General features: G+C 28.6%; 1 protein-coding gene across 30 annotated transcripts in view; it reads left to right on the forward strand.

Moving 5' to 3' along the window:
- The window catches only part of LOC141401375 (low-density lipoprotein receptor-like), a 652355-nt gene that overhangs the window by 591594 nt on the left and 40829 nt on the right, over window positions 1-19932 (forward strand). The gene's annotated exons all lie outside the window — the stretch shown is intronic.

Below are 19932 nucleotides of genomic sequence, written 5' to 3' on the forward strand. Positions count from 1 at the left end.
TCGAAAGTTGTGCCTAAATTTACAAAATTCTAAAGTTACAAAACTGGCGCCCGAGCAGGGATTCGTTAAATTTAAAAAGGGGAATAATGGTTTGTAACAAATTTTGTTGTAGGTAACTTGCTGCTTAAATGACGACTGACTAATAATTTGTCTTAGAAGGTAAAAAATCGTTTACAAATATTCGTAATATTGAATAGAGTTGTGTAGTTCCGGAACGAACTAGTTCCAAGGCACTATTCCGGACAAGGAACTATTGGAACTATGTCCGACTCTTGCATTTATAAAGTTCCAGCCGTGCATATAATTCCTTTCATTTGTATAATTAATTTTCTTCATTTGATTCCACACTCACTTCGATTCGTTCGATTCACGTTCGTTTCCTTAATCATTCAGGCGCGGCCACATTGTTAAAAAAAACGTAAATCACTCCTCTGTACATCGCTTCAATTTATTTATTTTTATTTCAATTCATCCACCAAAAGATGAAAAAATGAGATTCGTTCAACTACTTGACTCTCGGAACTATTTGGAACGAAGGAAATAAAAAGAACAATAAAAGGGAAAGATTCATTGAACTTTATCGCTCTCGGAACTATTTGGAACTATGGAACTATATTAAGGAACTAGTTCCTTTTGGGAAAAGGTACTGGAAAGATCGATCCGTTCCAGGAACTAGATTGCCCAACTCTAATGTCGTCTACTCGCCATAATGCGCCCGAAAGGCCTTAATCACTTCGTTGGCTATAACGGAACATCTGTCCTCGAAACCAAATATAGAATTGATTCCCAAGGGCTTGGGTTTTCTTACTCACTTACTTATTTCGGACCTCTATTACCTTGCAGTGTAGAGGTTCGATTTTTTTTTGCTCAAATTGAGGTAACTGTGTGCACGTTCCATCGACGTTTTGGACTTGGCTTTTTGCGTCTACCTTCTAAAGAGTTATATTGAAACGCCTTTTTGGCTGTAACTAATTCGTCTATGCCCAGCGCAGGACCTAGTCTGGATAATTTTTGTAGTACAGTGGCTTATTTTGCGGCGAATATAATACGTACTTGAACTAAATTCTAAAGTAAGAAAACTGGCGCCCAAGCTGGGGTTCATCCAATTTAAGCGTAGCAATTATTGTCTGTGACAAATATTGCCTCAGGTAGGCTACTTCATATTTATACCCTCAGCCTTTAGGCTAAAGAGGGTATTTACACTTTGATACGACCAAAAATGTGCCTCATCGAAATAATGGTTTTAGACCCCAAGTATGTTTGTACGATATCCGTTTCAGACAATTTTGAGTAGATCTAGCAATGTCCGTCCGTCTGTCTGTCTGTCTGTCAGTCGGTCTGTCTGGCTGGCTGGTGCGCACGATAACTCTCGAACGGATCAATCGATTCGGTTCAAATTTTGGGTATCGAAATATTTTGTCCATATTCGATTTAAGTTCGAAGATGGGCCATATAGGTCCACTCCTTCAGGTACCTCCCACACAAATGTTCAAAAATGGTCGCAAAACTTGTGCGCACGATAACTCTTGCAGGGAATAACCGATTTGGTCCATACTTTGCACATCGTGTAATTTCTACCAAACTTAGATGAGGTTCCAATATAGACTCAATCGGTCCACTCCTTCGGGTACCTCCCACACAAAATTTCGGAAAAGTTCAGTTTAGGACCTGGTCTCGAATCGCTTTGATTTTTGTTTACGCAAGTTGTATTCGCTGTCCTCTATACGACGCTATAAGTTTCATTAGGGGCAAGTCCATACTTCCTGGAAAAATAGCCTGAAAGTTACAAAAAACCCTATGACACCGTGAGTAGTGGTTGGAGCGCAAGATAACTCTCAAACGGATCTGCCGATTCGGTCCAAAATTTGGCCTTCGTAATATTTTGTCCAAACTTAGTTCAAGTTTAAAGATGGATTATATCAATCCACTCCTTCAGGTACCTCCCCCACAAAAGTTCGAAAATGTTCGGAAAATTTGTGCGTACGATAACTCTTGAAGGGAGTTACCGAGTTGGTCCATACTTTGCACATTATGAAATTTCTACCAGACTTAGATGAGGTTCCAATATGGACTCAATCGGTAAACTCCTTTGAGTACCTCCCACATAAAATTTCGGAAAAGTTCAGTTTAGGACCTGCTCTCGAATCGCCATGGTTTTTGTTGTAAAATCTTGTATTCACTGTCCCCTATACGAAGGTACAAGTTTCCTCAGGGGCAAGTCCATACTACCTGAAAAAATAGCCTGAAAGTTGAAAAACAAACCATATGACACCATATGTGTGGGTGGAAGCGCAAGATAATTCTCGAACGGGAATGCCATTTCCGGCCAAAATTTGGCCTTCGTAATATTGTTTCCAAACATAGTTTAAGTTCGTATATAAGTCAATCGGTCCACTCCTTCAGGTACCTACCCCACAAAAATATTCGAAAAAATTGTGCGCACGATAACTCTTGATGGGAGTGACCGATTTGGACCATACCTTACACATTCTCATAATGTCTACCAGATATAGATCAGATTCAAATATGGACTATATTTGTCCACTCCATTCCGTACCTACCACACAAGATTTTATATAAGTTCACTTTAAGACCTGCTATTGAATCACTTTGATTTTTGTTGAAGCAACTTACCTTCGCTGCCTTAATCACGATGGTAAAAGTTGTTTCAGGGACAAGTCCTCTTCTTGAGAAAACAGCCCGTAGGGTGTAAAAACTCCCTATGGCACCCCCATGGTCTATGTCGGTCCATTCCTTTAAGTACCTTTTCCTCAAAATTTGTGAACTTTAATCATAATCAACATTTTTGTCGGTTCATACGACCAAAATTTTGAAACCCCCTAAATACATAAGTTTTTTTGTGAAAAAAAGTGTTTCAATTTGCACAGGCTGAGGGTATATCTCTGTCGGCTCAGCTGACTGATACTTTCTTACTTGTTTTAATGACGATTGGCTGATAATTCGCCCTTGGAGGTTACAAATCTTTCATATAGATCTGTGATATTGAAATGTATATCACAATGTATGTATAATACGTCATTATGCGATAGAAAGACCTTAGTCTTTTAGGTGGCTATAACCGAATATATGTCCTCGAAAACAGAAAATTAATCTATGTACTCTCACAGCAAGACATAGCCCGCGTAATCTTTGAAAGAGTAGAAGTAAAAAATAACGATCAGCATATCACCTTTTTTAAATTATTTTTCTTCTAGTAGAGTTTTTGAAATTTGTTTGAAACCTTTTTTGAATACGATAAAACCATGTCATCAGCTGAGAACAATTATTCGGTATAACACAGTGCACAATGTGTGCTAGAACAAAGTTCTCTGGGAGTGCCGTTTAATGGTGTTTTCAGTTTCACATTTTACGTAGCCGATATTTACAACCTTTAATAATCTAAAAAATTCGGATAATTTTTTTTATTTAAAAAAAATTCCCTTTATCCCTTCTCCGATTTTAGTGGAAATTTATTTTTAATGATATCGCCATCTACTTTTAAATGTTAACAATAGTGCTGAAGAAGTTTTATTTCAAAACCTATAGGAATTAGCATACTTTTAGGAGGAATATTTCAGATTTAATAAACACTGGTTACAAATTTAAGAAAACATTCTGAAACCAGGAAATGGGTATACTGTTGTGAAAAAATTAAATGAAACGAGATTTTCAAAATTCCTTACAAAAATGCCGAAAGCTAATAAATACTGCGACATAACATTTTTGTCGACGTTTTTTTTTAGATTATACATCCTAATCCTGAATATATTACCCACGTACAAATTACCATATGGGAAGTACTTCACTTCTATCCTTTACTTTAAAAAGTTGCATGAGAAACGTTTACTGATAAGCATACTTTTGGGCGGACTACTTAAATTCTCATAAACCAGACTACCGAATTAAGTAAATATTCTGCAACTAGGTAATAGGCGAAATATATTTTGAGAAGATTGAATAAAGCGATATTTTGGAAATTCTCAACAAAACTGGAACACGACAAATACAAATTTAATTATCAATTTTCAGACATAAAAGGACAAATACTAATGATGAGTTATCAAGCGATTATAGGTAAAAATTTGGAGGATGAAAACTATCTTGAATACGTATAAAAAATTATCGAATGATTTGCGTATGGATGGTAGGTAATAACCAAGCTTAGCTTTCGTCCACCCACTAAAAATAACGCCTAATATGCCTGATGATCCGACCTAACCGTCCGTGAAACTTAGCATAATGGTTGATGTGTCGCACTTCGGTAAACTCATAATAGTTCAATAAACTTCTTAGGTCATAAAAGCTCAACTCGAAAGAGAAGCAATTGAGAAAAATACAAAATTCTAAATAATGTTGAAACTTAAACATCGAAATTGCTGCTATTTCTATATAAGCACCCTAATAATTATACCCTCAGCATTTATGTTAACGCCTCATCGAAATAAAGGTTTAAGAACCCAAGTATGTGTGGACGAAATGTGTTTCAGACAATTTGGAGTTGGTTTAGCCATGTCCGTCCCTCTGTCTGTCTGTCTGGCTGGAATGCACGATAACTCTCGAACGGATCAACCAATTCGGTTCAAACTTTGGTTTTCGTAATATTTTGTCCAAACTTAGTATTAGTTCGAAGATGGGTTATATCGGTCTACTCCCTCCTGTAACTCCCCCACAAACGTTCGGAAATGTTCGGAAAATTTGTGCGCACGATAACTCTTGAAGGAATTAACCGATTTGGTCCATACTTTGCATATCGTGAAATTTCTACCAGACTTAGATGATGTCCCAATATGGACTCAATTGGTCCACTCCTTCGGGTACCTCCCACACAAAATTTCGGAAAAGTTCAGTTTAGGACCTGCTCTCGAATCGCTTTGATTTTTGTTGTAGTAACTTGTACTGAATTGCCCCAATACGACGGTATAAGCTTCATCAGGGCAAGTCCATACTTCTTGAGAAAATAGCCTGAAAGGTACAAAAAACCCCTATGACACCGTGTGTAATGGTTGGAGCACAAGATAACTCTCGAACGGATCTACCGATTCGGTCCAAAATGTGGCCTTCGTAATATTTTGTGCAAACTTAGTTTAAGTTCGAAGATAAGCCATATCGGTCCACTCCTTCAGGTACCTCCCCCACAAAAGTTCAAAAACGTTCGGACAAACTGTGCGCACGATAACTCTTGATGGGAATGACCGATTTGGTCCATACTTTACACATCCTAATGTACACGGTGTGCCTTAACCAAATTTAAATGGAAGGTGCTTACACACCTTACACCTCATAGATGAGAAATATCAAGAAACAAAAAAAAATTGCCGGAGGGATTTTCAAATAAATCGCGATTTAAGTTAACATTAACATACAGCCAGTGCATTGTCTCAATTTGAACTTCTATATCTCAAAAACGGTAAAACCTACGAAATTATCATAAAGTTCAATCTTGTGGAGAATTTTCACAGCTACAACATTTTCTTTAGGCCCATTTACATAGGACACGCGCTTTCCAAGCCAAATCGTAAAAACCTAAAAAACCCCTAAAAATGTGAACTTAAATCGCGATTTATTTGAAAATCCGTCCTGCGATTTTTTTTTTGTTTCTTGATATTTCTCATATATGAGCATTGTAGTTTCAGAATCTGCAAAAACTTTCCAGGTGTAAGCACCTTCCATTTAAAATTAGTTAAGGCGCACCGTGTATATCTACCAGATATAGATCAGGTTCGAAAATGGACTATATTTGTCCACTCCTTCTGGTACCTCTAACACAAAATTTTAGATAAATTCACTTTAAGACCTGCTCTCGAATCAGTTTAGTTTTTGTTGAAGCAACTTGCATTCGCTGCCTCAATTACGACAGTAAAATTTTTTCAGGGGCAAGTCCATACAGCTTAAGACAATAGCCCGAAAGTTGTAAGAAACGCCTATGACACCATGTGTAGTGGTTTTTGGATATTGTAATATTTCTTCGAATATTAGATGAAATTCGAAGGTGGTGCTTATAGGTCCACTCCTTCCCGCAGCTCCCTCACAAAAAGTTTTGGTATTTACATACCACTTCTATATCTCCTTACTACTTCTATAAATATTATACTAAGCTTCTTTCTCTTAAACCTTATCTAACTCGAAACATCAATTTTTAACTACCAACCGAAATATACTTAAATTTCCTATCGTTGTTGTTTTTGTGTGTGTCCGTCCTCTCTTTACTCAACACCCATTTGTGCTACTTATAAATGTAAACATTTCCGTTTTCCGTTTTGAGATTTGTTTGTTAAAAGTACTACCACTTACTTCTATCATTCTGTTTTGTTTCCCACATTTATTCTTTTTGTGTGTGTCTTTCTGGAGAGTACTAGAAATAATTGTTGTACATCTTGACAAAATAGTAATTTGTGAATTGTTACATTTTCCATGTCTGTGTATGTGTTATTTTGTGTCTGTTTGCCACCTGCTGAACTGACATCATTAATTCATTATGGTATTCCATTTTTTCTGTTTCTTTTGTTTTCATCATCACAATAATCTCATCCGCATCATGATTACTATCACCACAATACCATCACAACAAAAACACAACTACATCCACAATGCCCATGGTTTTCTTTTGTGAAAACATTTCTTCTCTCCATCATAAATAACTTACCTTAATGATGATGGAATGTGTTTTCCATATCCCACACACACACACTCATACACATGAGCATTCTTCATAAAAATCCTCACCCACACAATGAAAAAAAAAACCTATTTTCCATAATCACAAAAAATATCCTGAAGACAATTCTTATTACGACGAAGAGGAGTATACAGATAATGATAATTCTGAAGAAGATCAGACTGCTGATGTGGTTGCGCCTGATGATGAGGGCAACAATTCAAGTCATCAGCAGCCAACCAACGTCCATGTGGAACATAAAGAGAAAAATGCAATAATTTATGCTGAAACTCCAAAATTAATCAGCCATACAGTCAGCAACATCACTGAACCTGCTGCCCCTCCACCACAGCTGGTGAATGTAAAGACCCAAGAGATACAGATTAAAGATTTCAATGGCATTGAAGAGGAAGATGAGCATTTAACAACAACACTAACACATGATGATTATCCGTTGTTGTATCTGCACATCATGTGCGAAATGTTGAAAGAATATGATTTACAGGAGGAAGGGGGGAGCAACATGCAACCTAATGGGAACCATGATGATGATGATGACAACGTTGCCATTATAGACGATGATGTTGATGAAATGCATCAACACCAGTCATCGTCATCATCATCATCATCACGGCATCAGATTATGAACAGCAGTGATGATGGAGATGGCAAACTTGTGCAACAACAACAACAACAAATGAGTGACAATGAATCCGTTATGAATGCAAATGACAAAATGGATAATCGCAGTTTTAATGCATCCCATGATCATGATGATCATAATGAAGTTATAACCCATGATAATTCGTCTAATCTAACTGCTGCAAATCCTCTACATGACCATCAGGCATCCATCATCAATTCTGTTGCAGCTGCTGATGATTGTGATAAGGGATTGTTGTTTGCGGATCCCTCTCACAATCAAACATTTAACATTATGGACATTACAAGAAATTGCATGGGAATACGAAATGAAACATTTGTAATTAACAACAACAACAGCAAAGACAATCAGGAAGGCAGGAATATATATTTGGCCATGGACAATACAAACGAGTCCTTTGATGGTCATAATATGACACAAATTCTGCAAACAACGATTATGGAAATACCAATGAATGGGAATTACAAGAATAATAAAACAGAAATTACAACAACATCAAAAGTATTACAAAGTGAGGATAATGATAATCCTTTGGAAGTAGGAAGGGTCTCTAACTACAAACTTTATGATGGAGAAAAGGAAAAGCAACATGATAGCAAGAATGTGCATGAAACCATTGCAGAAAATATTGAAATTATTAACCGGGAAGGTTATCAGCTAGATGAGACTTTACTCAAAGGACACCACTATCAGCAAGGATATAGAAAACAAATTAAAATAAATAAAACTTTTAAAGAAATACCAACAATAAACACACATTTCAAAGAAAGTATTACAGGCAGACATTTTCAAAACGAAACTAAGGAAAGCAAGAACATTCCTGGATATTCTCAGCATAACTTAACCACACCACCTGACTTTAAAACCCAAAAATCTATTCAAAATCCTAAGAAGTTAAAAAATCCTGTAAAAGTCCATGAAAATTCCACAAAATATCAACACAAAATATATGGCAATTTCAGCCATCATTCACATCATCAACCTGCATCCTCTGATCCTCACAAACACAACTTATCATATCTTCACTTACCCTCCTCTGTATTGGAGGATCTTGTTTCACTGCGAAGGAATTCCATACAAATTTCATCATTTTCTGTAAGGAAATTTTATCAGGAATTCTATCATAATTATGATATACCTTTGGGCTATTTGCGTCATTTGTGTAAACGTATCACATTGTATGAATCTCAGGATAATATAACAACAACAACAGGTACACATATCATACATCAATTTACTCATATATTTTTATATGTCTCGATAATGATATAATGTCTTAACAAGTGATTATTTCTTTGTTGTGTTTTGTCCTCAAGTATTTGTGTGTTTTTTTTTTCTAAATGTAATTGAAAAATATTTACATTAACATGACTCCAAAACAGTTGTAAAAAACAAGTAAGGTGACAAATTTATAAAAACATATTAAATATTAAAATTATTTTCCCAAAGAACTATAGAGAAATTATAGGTTAAAAATGTAAAGAATTTATTAGAAAACGTGGATTTTTCAAGAAAACAATTCTCATTTAAAATGGACTTCTTAAAATCATTTTTTTAATTAACCTGATTTTTTAAGAATTTTTCAAATAAACGTGAATTTTTAAGAATATTTTTTCTATTAACGTAGATTTTTTAATAATATTTATCCATTTTATTAAAGTTGATTTTAAGGAATTTTTTTATTAAAGTTGATTTTTTTTTCAATTAACGTGGAGCTTTTTCTATTATTTTAATTAGCTTTGAATTTTTAAAAATATTTTTAAAGGAGATTAAAAAAAACAAATTTTTAATCAGCGTGGATTTTTTAAAAATAGGGGATTTTTAAAAGAAATGTTTTTATTAACGTGGATTTTTTTAAAAATATTTTTAAATGGGATTTTTAAAATACATTTTTTTTAATTAACGTGGATTTTTTTAAAAATATTTTTTCAATTAATGTCGATTTTTTTAGATTATTTTTAATTAACATGGATATTTTTTCAATCAACGTAGATAATTTTTTTAATTGACGTGGATTTTATAAGAGTTTTTTTTATTTCGAATTTTTTTTCAGATTATTTTTTCAATTAACATGGACATTTTTAAATATTTTTTCAATCAACGTGGATTTTTTAAAAAATATTTTTTAATCAACGTGGATTTTTTAAAAATATTTTTTCAATCAACGTGGATTTTTAAAAAAAATATTTTTTTCAATCAACGTGGATTTTTAAAAAAATATTTTTTTCAATCAACGTGGATTTTTAAAAAAAATATTTTTTTCAATCAACGTGGATTTTTTAAAAAATATTTTTTTCAATCTACGTGGATTTTTAAAAAAATATTTTTTTTTTTCATTTAAAAAAAATTTTGTTTTCAATCACCGTGGTTTTTTAAAAAATATTTTTTTCAATCACCGTGGTTTTTTTAAAAAATATTTTTTTCAATCAGCGTTGTTTTTTTTAAAATATTTCTCAATCACCGTGGTTTTTTAAAAAATATTTTTTTCAATCACCGTGGTTTTTTTAAAAAATATTTTTTTAATCAACGTGGATTTTTTAAAAATATTTTTCAATCAACGTGGATTTTTTAAAAATATTTTTTCAATCAACGTGGATTTTTTAAAAATATTTTTTCAATCAACGTGGATTTTTAAAAAAATATTTTTTTCAATCAACGTGGATTTTTAAAAAAAATATTTTTTTCAATCAACGTGGATTTTTTAAAAAATATTTTTTTCAATCTACGTGGATTTTTAAAAAAATATTTTTTTTCATTTAAAAAAATTTTTGTTTTCAATCACCGTGGTTTTTTAAAAAATATTTTTTTCAATCACCGTGGTTTTTTTAAAAAATATTTTTTTCAATCAGCGTTGTTTTTTTTAAAATATTTTTCAATCACCGTGGTTTTTTAAAAAATATTTTTTTCAATCACCGTGGTTTTTTTAAAAAATATTTTTTCAATCAACGTGGATTTTTTAAAAAATATTTTTTCAATCAACGTGGATTTTTTAAAAAATATTTTTTCAATCAATGTGGATTTTTTAAAAAAATATTTTTTTCAATCAACGTGGATTTTTTAAAAAATATTTTTTAAAAAATATTTTTTCAATCAACGTGGCTTTTTTAAAAAATATTTTTCTCAATCAACGAGGATTTTTTATACCCTCAGCATTTATGCTAACGAGGGTATATATAATGGTTTTAGACCCCAAGTATGTTTGGACGAAATGTGTTTCAGACAATTTGGAGTCGATTGATCAATGTCCGTCCGTCTGTCTGGCTGGCTGGCTGGCTGGCTGGAGCGCACGATAACTCTCGAACGGATCAACCGATTCGGTCCAAAATTTGGCTTTCGTAATATTTTGTCCAAACTAAGTTTAAGTTCGAAGATGGGTTAAATCGGTCCAGTCCTTCCGGTACCTCCCCCACAAAAGTTCGGGAAATTTGTACGTACGATAAATCTTGAAGGGATTTGGTCCATACTTTGCAAATCGTGAAATGTCTACCAGACTTAGAGGTGGTTCCAATATGGACTCAATCGGTCCACTACTTCTGGTACCTCCCACACAAAATTTCGGATTAGTTCGCTATGATTTTTGTTTTAGCAACTTGTATTTACGACGGTAAAAGTTTCATCAGGGGCAAGCCCATACTTCTTAACAAAATAGCCTGAAAGGTGCAAAAAACCCATATGACACCGTGTGTAGTTATTGTAGCGCAGCATAACTCTCCGAAACTTAGTTTAAGTTCGAAGATAAGTCATATCGGTCCACTGCTTCAGGTACCTCCTCCACAAAAGTTCAAAAATGTTCGGAAAAATTGTGCGTACGACAACTCTTGAAGGGAGTGACCGATTTAGTCTATACTTTACACATCCTAATATATCTGCCAGGTATAGATCAGGTTCGAATATGGACTATACTCGTATTTGTCCACTCCTTCGGGTACCTCCCACACAAAATTTCGGATAAGTTCACTTTATGACCTACTCTCGAATCAATTTGAGTTTTGTTGAAGCAACTTCCATTCACTGACTCACTTACGATGGTACAATTTTTTCAGGGGCACGTAAATACTTTCTGATAAAATAGCCCGAAAGTTGTAAAAATCCCTATAGCACTTGAAGTCGTCAACGGATTTGGTCCGAAATTTGGCTCACAGTTTCAATTCACATAGGCTGAGGGTATATCTCTGTCGGCAAAGCCGACTATACTTTTTTACTTGTTTTAAAACTCTTCGATTTTTTAAAGATTTTTTTAACCTTCGATTTGTTAAAGATTTTTTAAGCCTTCGATTTGTTGAAGAATATTTTTTTAAAAATCTATTTTTTTAAGAATACAATAAAGGATATTTTTTATCATTAATTGTTTTATATATATTTATTTTGTAAAACTAGTAGAGTTTTTAAAGAATATTTTATCGTCGATTTTTAAGAATATATTTTTTTTTAAATCGCCGATTTTTGAAGATATTGTTTTTAAAAAGGTAGATTTTTGAAAGATTTTTTTTTTGAAAATGTTCGATTTTTTGAAGAATATTTACAGCGCTCCATAAAATCTTTAAAAATTCACGTTTACAGAGCTCCAAAAAACTTTTAAAAATCCACGTTTACAGAGCTCCCTAAAACCTTTGAACAGTATTTTGAAAAAATCCACAGTAACAGAGCTACATAAAACCTTTAAAAATCCACGTTTACAGAGCTCCCTAAAACCTTTGAAAAAAATATTTAAAAATCTACGTTTACAGATCTCCATAAAACCTTCAAAAATCCACGTTTATATAGATCCATTAAACCTTTGAAAATTTGATTAAGTATATACGTTTAAAGAGTTCAATGAAATGTTTAAAAATTCAATAGAAACGAAAATGAAAAATTCCAAAATATACATATTATACTTACTTATTTATAAACCAATTACACAAAAATGCCATTATAGTCACCATATGTTGTTTAAAATTGTTTTATTTAATTTAATATTATTTTTAATTAAATCAAATTTGTTTCCATTTTCTAATAAATTCCATAGAGTAAAAAAGGCAAAACAAAAAGCAACATTTTGATATTTTCTGTTCATATTAAAAACATTTTTTGGTTACCCCTCCCCGCCCAGAAAACCATATGCTACACACTTTTTATATGCATGCATTTACATGTGTCTAAGTGTGGCTTTTATGTGCACTTGTGGTTATATGAATATTTTATATAAACTTTGTGTTTTTGTAAAAAAACGACAAGATTTTTTTCTGTTGTTTTACAAATTCATTTTAAATTAAAACGGAAAGAAATTGTTAAAATTGAAATTGACTAACAGTAAACAATCTGTTGGTCAATGTTATGGGTACTTTACACGATATGTATTTTACATATGAGTTGTCACTTTGCGTATACATTTTGTATTGGAGAAGTGACAACTCATATGCAAAAAACATATCGTGTAAAGTACCCATTAGTCTGTGTTAGAGAAAGAGCTTCCGTTTGCTAAAAAAAAAACAAATGTTATTGTTATTGTTTTTCTATTTAATATTTTTTGTTTTGGTTTTTTTGTTGTATGAATGAATTCTTGTGAAAATTTGTGGACACTGAAATTATATTTTTATTAAAAATGCCATTACAGTTTTACTGGCGAGTAAGTGTTTGTAATGTTAATTTAGTCATGGCAATTTTAGACATAAAATTCTAAATAATAATATTGGACTTTGTACTTTAATGTTGAAAGTACAAAGCCACATTTTGTTTTCTCTCGATAAAATAGTTTGACTTTGTTATTTAAGAATATAAAAAATAAATTTAAATATAGGTAAACTGCCTGTATTAATATATAATATTTTTATATCCCTATCGCAGTTTTGTAGTATCTGAAAACTCTTTTAATGGTAGTCTATGAGTGGCAAACGAAAAGCTTGAAAATATGCATATTATGGCAATCACAATTTTTGGCATATTGACACATTCTCATGAAGAAAAAGAATTATAAAACCGTATGCCTTGTTTTTAAACCACATGTCCCGTATAATGTTGCATAAACCATACCCATGGGTATTCATAACATTTGTATTATGGTTTCGAATAAAAAACCACTACATTAATGAATAAATGAATGCAGGTGAAATAATACAAAAGTCAAAAAAGCAACAATTACATTTTAACATTTAGTTTTTGCTCAATATCCAATGAATTGTTCAAATAATTACCCTGGAGATTTAAAGGCATTTTTATGTAAATTGCAGTCATTTAACAATGTTTTCTTTCGCAAACTGTATGCTAATTATTATTGAAAAAAAGTCAAACAAATTTTACAATTTAAAATATTAAATAATACAAATTTAAAATCCTATTGCCAAAACTCAACATGTGTAATACAAAAGCTCTACACTTTGTTGTAGAAAGTTCCATATGAAACATTTGCCATATAATATAGGAAATGAAGTCAGTCAGAACAGGATATAACACCGACGATATGGCTTAGAGCATTACAAAACACCACCACAATTTCATTGAAAATCCTGACACTTTGTAAAATGCAATATAATATTATCCCAAACATCGTTTTCGTTTTATAATATCTCTTTCATACCACAAAAAACGCCTACATTTGTTGCAATAAGTGAGGCATCTTCCACAGGGTTTCTTCTTTTAAAAGGAAATGTATGGGTCTTGACAAGATATGACAGATTTTTTTGGCAATAAAATATGCATTAATTTTACATTTGTTCGAGGCAAGCCAGTTTGAAGTGATGTGTAAAATATGTTATTGTGGAGGTGGCAAAAAGCAAAGTGAACTAAGATTTTTTAAATATTTTTTTGTATTTTTTTTTAATATTTTTTTTAAATATTAAAAAATCATGGATATTTTTAAATTAATCGTGTATTTTTTAAATTTTTTAATAATAAAATATTTTTTAATATATCGTGGATTTGTTAAAAAAAAATATTTTTTTAATGAATATTTTTTGTAATTAAATAATCGTGGATTTTTTAAAAAATATTTTTTTAATGAATATTTTTTGTAATTAAATAATCGTGGATTTTTAAAAAAAATATTTTATAATAAATCGTGGAATTTTTAAAATATTATTTTATAATAAATCGTGGAATTTTTAAAATATTATTTTATAATAAATCGTGGAATTGTTAAAATATTTTTTTTAATAATATGTATGTGGATTTTTTAAAAGATCGTGTTTTTTAAAAAATATTTTTATAATAAATAGTGGATTTTTTAAAAATATTTTTATAGTAAATCGTTGTTTATAAAAAAAATATTTTTTAATAAATCGTGGATTTTTTAAAAATATTTTTATAATAAATCATTGTTTATAAAAAAATATTTTTTAATAAATCGTGGATTTTTTAAAAAATGTGTTTTAAATTAATATTTTTATTAAATAAAACGTTGACTTTTTAAAAAGATTTTTATAATAAATCGTGAATTATCTAAAAATGTTTTGTAATGAATATTCTTTTTTAATAAATCGTGGATTTTTTAAAATATTTTTTAATAAATCGTGGATTTTTTATAAATATGTTTTAATATATCGTGGTTATTTTACAAAATATTTTTATAATAAATAGTGGAGTTTTTAAAAAATAGTTGTATTATAAAATTAAAAAAAAAAATCTTTAAAAAATCCACGATTTTAAAAATATGCTTTAAAAATCCACGATTTAAAAAAATTATTCATTAAAAAACACGATTTAAAAAAAATATTCATTTACAAATCCACGATTAAACTATCCTTTATCCTTTAAAAATCCGCGATTAAAAAGAAATATTGCATAAAAAATCTACGATTAAAAAAATAATCCTTAAGAAATCCAAGATTTAAAAAAAAATATTCTTTAAAAATATTTCTTTTTTTTAAATATTTTTTTATAAATTTTTTTGTAATTGTGTATTTAAATTTTTTTGTTTTTTGAAATTACTACCATTTAAATAAATATTCTTTGAAAAGTCGTAGAAAAAAATTTTAGTCATATTATTATTCTTTCGTGGATTTTTTAAAAATATTTTTTTTAATAAATCGTGGATTTTTTAAAAATATTTTTTTTAATAAATCGTGGATTTTTTATAAATATTTTTTAATAAATCGTGGATTTTTTAAAAATATTTTTATTAATAAATCACGGATTTTTTGTTAATTTGTTTTAGTAAATCGTGAATTTTTAAAAATATTTTTTAATAAATCGTGGATTTTTTAAAAATGTGGTTTAATAAATCGTAGATTTTTTAAAAATATTTTTTAATAAATCGTGGGCTTTTTTAAAATATTTTTTAATGAATCGTGCATTTTTTTATTTTTTTTTTTTAATAAATCGTGGATTTGTTAGAAAAAAATGTAATAAGTCATGGGTTTTTTTAAAATATTGTTTTAATAAATCGTGGATTTTTTAAACATATTTTTTTATTAATCGTGGATTTTTTAATAATACTTTTATAATAAATCATGGATTTTTTAAAAATATTTTTTTATGAAATCGTTGATTTTTAAAAATATTTTTTTTAGCAAATCGTTGATTTTTAAAAATATTTTTTTTAACAAATCGTCGATTTTTAAAAATATTTTTTTTAACAAATCGTGGATTTTTAAAAATATTTTTTTTTAACAAATTGTGGATTTTTAAAAATATTTTTTTTTAACAAATTGTGGATTTTTAAAAATATTTTTTTTTAATAGTGGATTTTTTAATAAATCGTGGATTTTTTAAAAATATTTTTTTAGCAAATCGTTGATTTTTAAAAATATTTTTCTTAACAAATCGTGGATTTTTTAAAATATTTTTTTAACAAATCGTGGATTTTTAAAAATATTTTTGTTAACAAATCGTGGATTTTTTAAAAATATTTTTGTTAACAAATCGTGGATTTTTTAAAAACATTTTAAATAAATCGTGGATTTTTTAAAAACATTTTAAATAAATCGTGGATTTTTTAAAAACATTTTAAATAAATCGTGGATTTTTTAAAAACATTTTAAATAAATCGTGGATTTTTAAAAACATTTTAAATAAATCGTGGATTTTTTAAAAACATTTTAAATAAATCGTGGATTTTTTAAAAACATTTTAAATAAATCGTGGATTTTTTAAAAACATTTTAAATAAATCGTGGATTTTTTAAAAACATTTTAAATAAATCGTGGATTTTTTAAAAACATTTTAAATAAATCGTGGATTTTTTAAAAACATTTTAAATAAATCGTGGATTTTTTAAAAACATTTTAAATAAATCGTGGATTTTTTAAAAACATTTTAAATAAATCGTGGATTTTTTAAAAACATTTTAAATAAATCGTGGATTTTTTAAAAACATTTTAAATAAATCGTGGATTTTTTAAAAACATTTTAAATAAATCGTGGATTTTTTAAAAACATTTTAAATAAATCGTGGATTTTTTAAAAACATTTTAAATAAATCGTGGATTTTTTAAAAACATTTTAAATAAATCGTGGATTTTTTAAAAACATTTTAAATAAATCGTGGATTTTTTAAAAACATTTTAAATAAATCGTGGATTTTTTAAAAACATTTTAAATAAATCGTGGATTTTTTAAAAACATTTTAAATAAATCGTGGATTTTTTAAAAACATTTTAAATAAATCGTGGATTTTTTAAAAACATTTTAAATAAATCGTGGATTTTTTAAAAACATTTTAAATAAATCGTGGATTTTTTAAAAACATTTTAAATAAATCGTGGATTTTTTAAAAACATTTTAAATAAATCGTGGATTTTTTAAAAACATTTTAAATAAATCGTGGATTTTTTAAAAACATTTTAAATAAATCGTGGATTTTTTAAAAACATTTTAAATAAATCGTGGATTTTTTAAAAACATTTTAAATAAATCGTGGATTTTTTAAAAACATTTTAAATAAATCGTGGATTTTTTAAAAACATTTTAAATAAATCGTGGATTTTTTAAAAACATTTTAAATAAATCGTGGATTTTTTAAAAACATTTTAAATAAATCGTGGATTTTTTAAAAACATTTTAAATAAATCGTGGATTTTTTAAAAACATTTTAAATAAATCGTGGATTTTTTAAAAACATTTTAAATAAATCGTGGATTTTTTAAAAACATTTTAAATAAATCGTGGATTTTTTAAAAACATTTTAAATAAATCGTGGATTTTTTAAAAACATTTTAAATAAATCGTGGGTTTTTTAAAAACATTTTAAATAAATCGTGGGTTTTTTAAAAACATTTTAAATAAATCGTGGATTTTTTAAAAGCATTTTAAATAAATCGTGGATTTTTTAAAAGCATTTTAAATAAATCGTGGATTTTTTAAAAACATTTTAAATAAATCGTGGATTTTTTAAAAACATTTTAAATAAATCGTGGATTTTTTAAAAACATTTTAAATAAATCGTGGATTTTTTAAAAACATTTTAAATAAATCGTGGATTTTTTAAAAACATTTTAAATAAATCGTGGATTTTTTAAAAACATTTTAAATAAATCGTGGATTTTTTAAAAACATTTTAAATAAATCGTGGATTTTTTAAAAACATTTTAAATAAATCGTGGATTTTTTAAAAACATTTTAAATAAATCGGGGATTTTTTAAAAATATGTTAAATAAATCGTGTATTTTTTAAAAACATTTTAAATAAATCGTGGATTTTTTAAAAACATTTTAAATAAATCGTGGATTTTTTAAAAACATTTTAAATAAATCGTGGATTTTTTAAAAACATTTTAAATAAATCGTGTATTTTTTAAAAACATTTTAAATAAATCGTGGATTTTTTAAAAACATTTTAAATAAATCGTGGATTTTTTAAAAACATTTTAAATAAATCGTGGATTTTTTAAAAACATTTTAAATAAATCGTGTATTTTTTAAAAACATTTTAAATAAATCGTGGATTCTTTAAAAACATTTTAAATAAATCGTGGATTTTTTAAAAACATTTTAAATAAATCGTGGATTTTTTAAAAACATTTTAAATAAATCGTGGATTTTTTAAAAACATTTTAAATAAATCGTGGATTTTTTAAAAACATTTTAAATAAATCGTGGATTTTTTTAAAAACATTTTAAATAAATCGTGGATTTTTTAAAAACATTTTAAATAAATCGTGTATTTTTTAAAAACATTTTTAATAAATCGTGGATTCTTTAAAAACATTTTAAATAAATCGTGGATTTTTTAAAAACATTTTAAATAAATCGTGGATTTTTTAAAAACATTTTAAATAAATCGTGGATTTTTTAAAAACATTTTAAATAAATCGTGGATTTTTTAAAAACATTTTAAATAAATCGTGGATTTTTTAAAAACATTTTAAATAAATCGTGAATTTTTTAAAAACATTCTAAATAAATTTTATTTTTTAATACTTCTTTATTCATTTATAGAATATTTTCAATAATCACGGACTTTTTTAAATTATTCCTATCTTTAGAAAGTAATTTATCCTCTTTAAGCTTTATGCAAATTTGTTTCCAAGATTTTCCTCCCATTCCATGAATGATTACTAAAATGCTGCTTTTGTCAATCCCGTATGACACCAACTCAAAAGTATCTCAGCCATGACGGAAGTTTAATATAACGGAAATGAAGGAAATACTTTCCATACATATGTGTGTGGGAGAGTCTTTTTTCTTTCATGTGGTTGAATGCGACAATTTTAAGTCAAATGTTAAATTTGCAATTTTCCAAAAGTTTTGCCTTACATCTGACTTGAGTTGCTTTCCCACCAACCAAAAAAAAACACTTTTTTTCGTAGCAACCCTTTATTATTAGAAGCTGAGTTAAGTGATTGTCAACGATGTCAAAAACACTTTAGATCACATCATATATATGAATAAAAAAGCATGAACACAAATAACAACAAATACCAGTGAAGAAGATATGCGAAACTCTGAGAAACGAGAAAAAAGGAAACCATGAATTTTTACAAAGCCAAACAGAAGGAAAATTGTTACAAAATGCTCAAGTGGTACATTGAAATTCATTCGAACACAAAAATATATTTTCTGTAAATGGTGTGTGGTATACATACATACACATACAGATACTAACTCGTATGTATTTATAAAAGGCAGTGTGTTAAGTTTGCTTTACTGAGTTTTGTGGTAGATTGTGCCATCTGAACTCATGTATTTTTGCATTACTCACTCCTACCATCCACTTCTTTTTGGGTATTTTCAATAAAAACCACAGCCTTAAAGTATGCTTCACTTTGTTAACCGAATGACTGCATATTAAAAACCATTCTGCGCTTTGTGTTGTTAAGAGCAGCAGCAGTCGGATGATGACGATGATACTCTTAAAAGGAAATAAAATAAATAAAAATTCCACAACAACATCGAAAGCCGTATTAAAAACCAAACAGCCAGTATTTTATCTTTTATCTACATACGTTACGGGATTTTCTACCGCTCACTTCTTCGTCATTAGTTATCGATATGGTTGGCCTTTTTTCCAGTTGTTGGCTTTTTTGTGTAAGGCATTTAAGCAGCAACAAAAGGTCGGAAATTTATTGTGACATTTTTGTGGTTGAATAAATTCACAAGCGCCAATGAAAAGCGCCAACCGAAAAGTTGTTATTTAAATACGTAGAGGCATGAAATGTGTCGTGTTGTTGTTTTTTTTATTTTCTTTCCTTCTTTGTGG

Source organism: Musca autumnalis, unplaced genomic scaffold (assembly GCF_047663935.1).
Source record: "Musca autumnalis isolate F117 unplaced genomic scaffold, ASM4766393v1 scaffold_1, whole genome shotgun sequence".
In the NCBI taxonomy this organism is placed as follows: Eukaryota; Metazoa; Arthropoda; class Insecta; order Diptera; family Muscidae; genus Musca; species Musca autumnalis.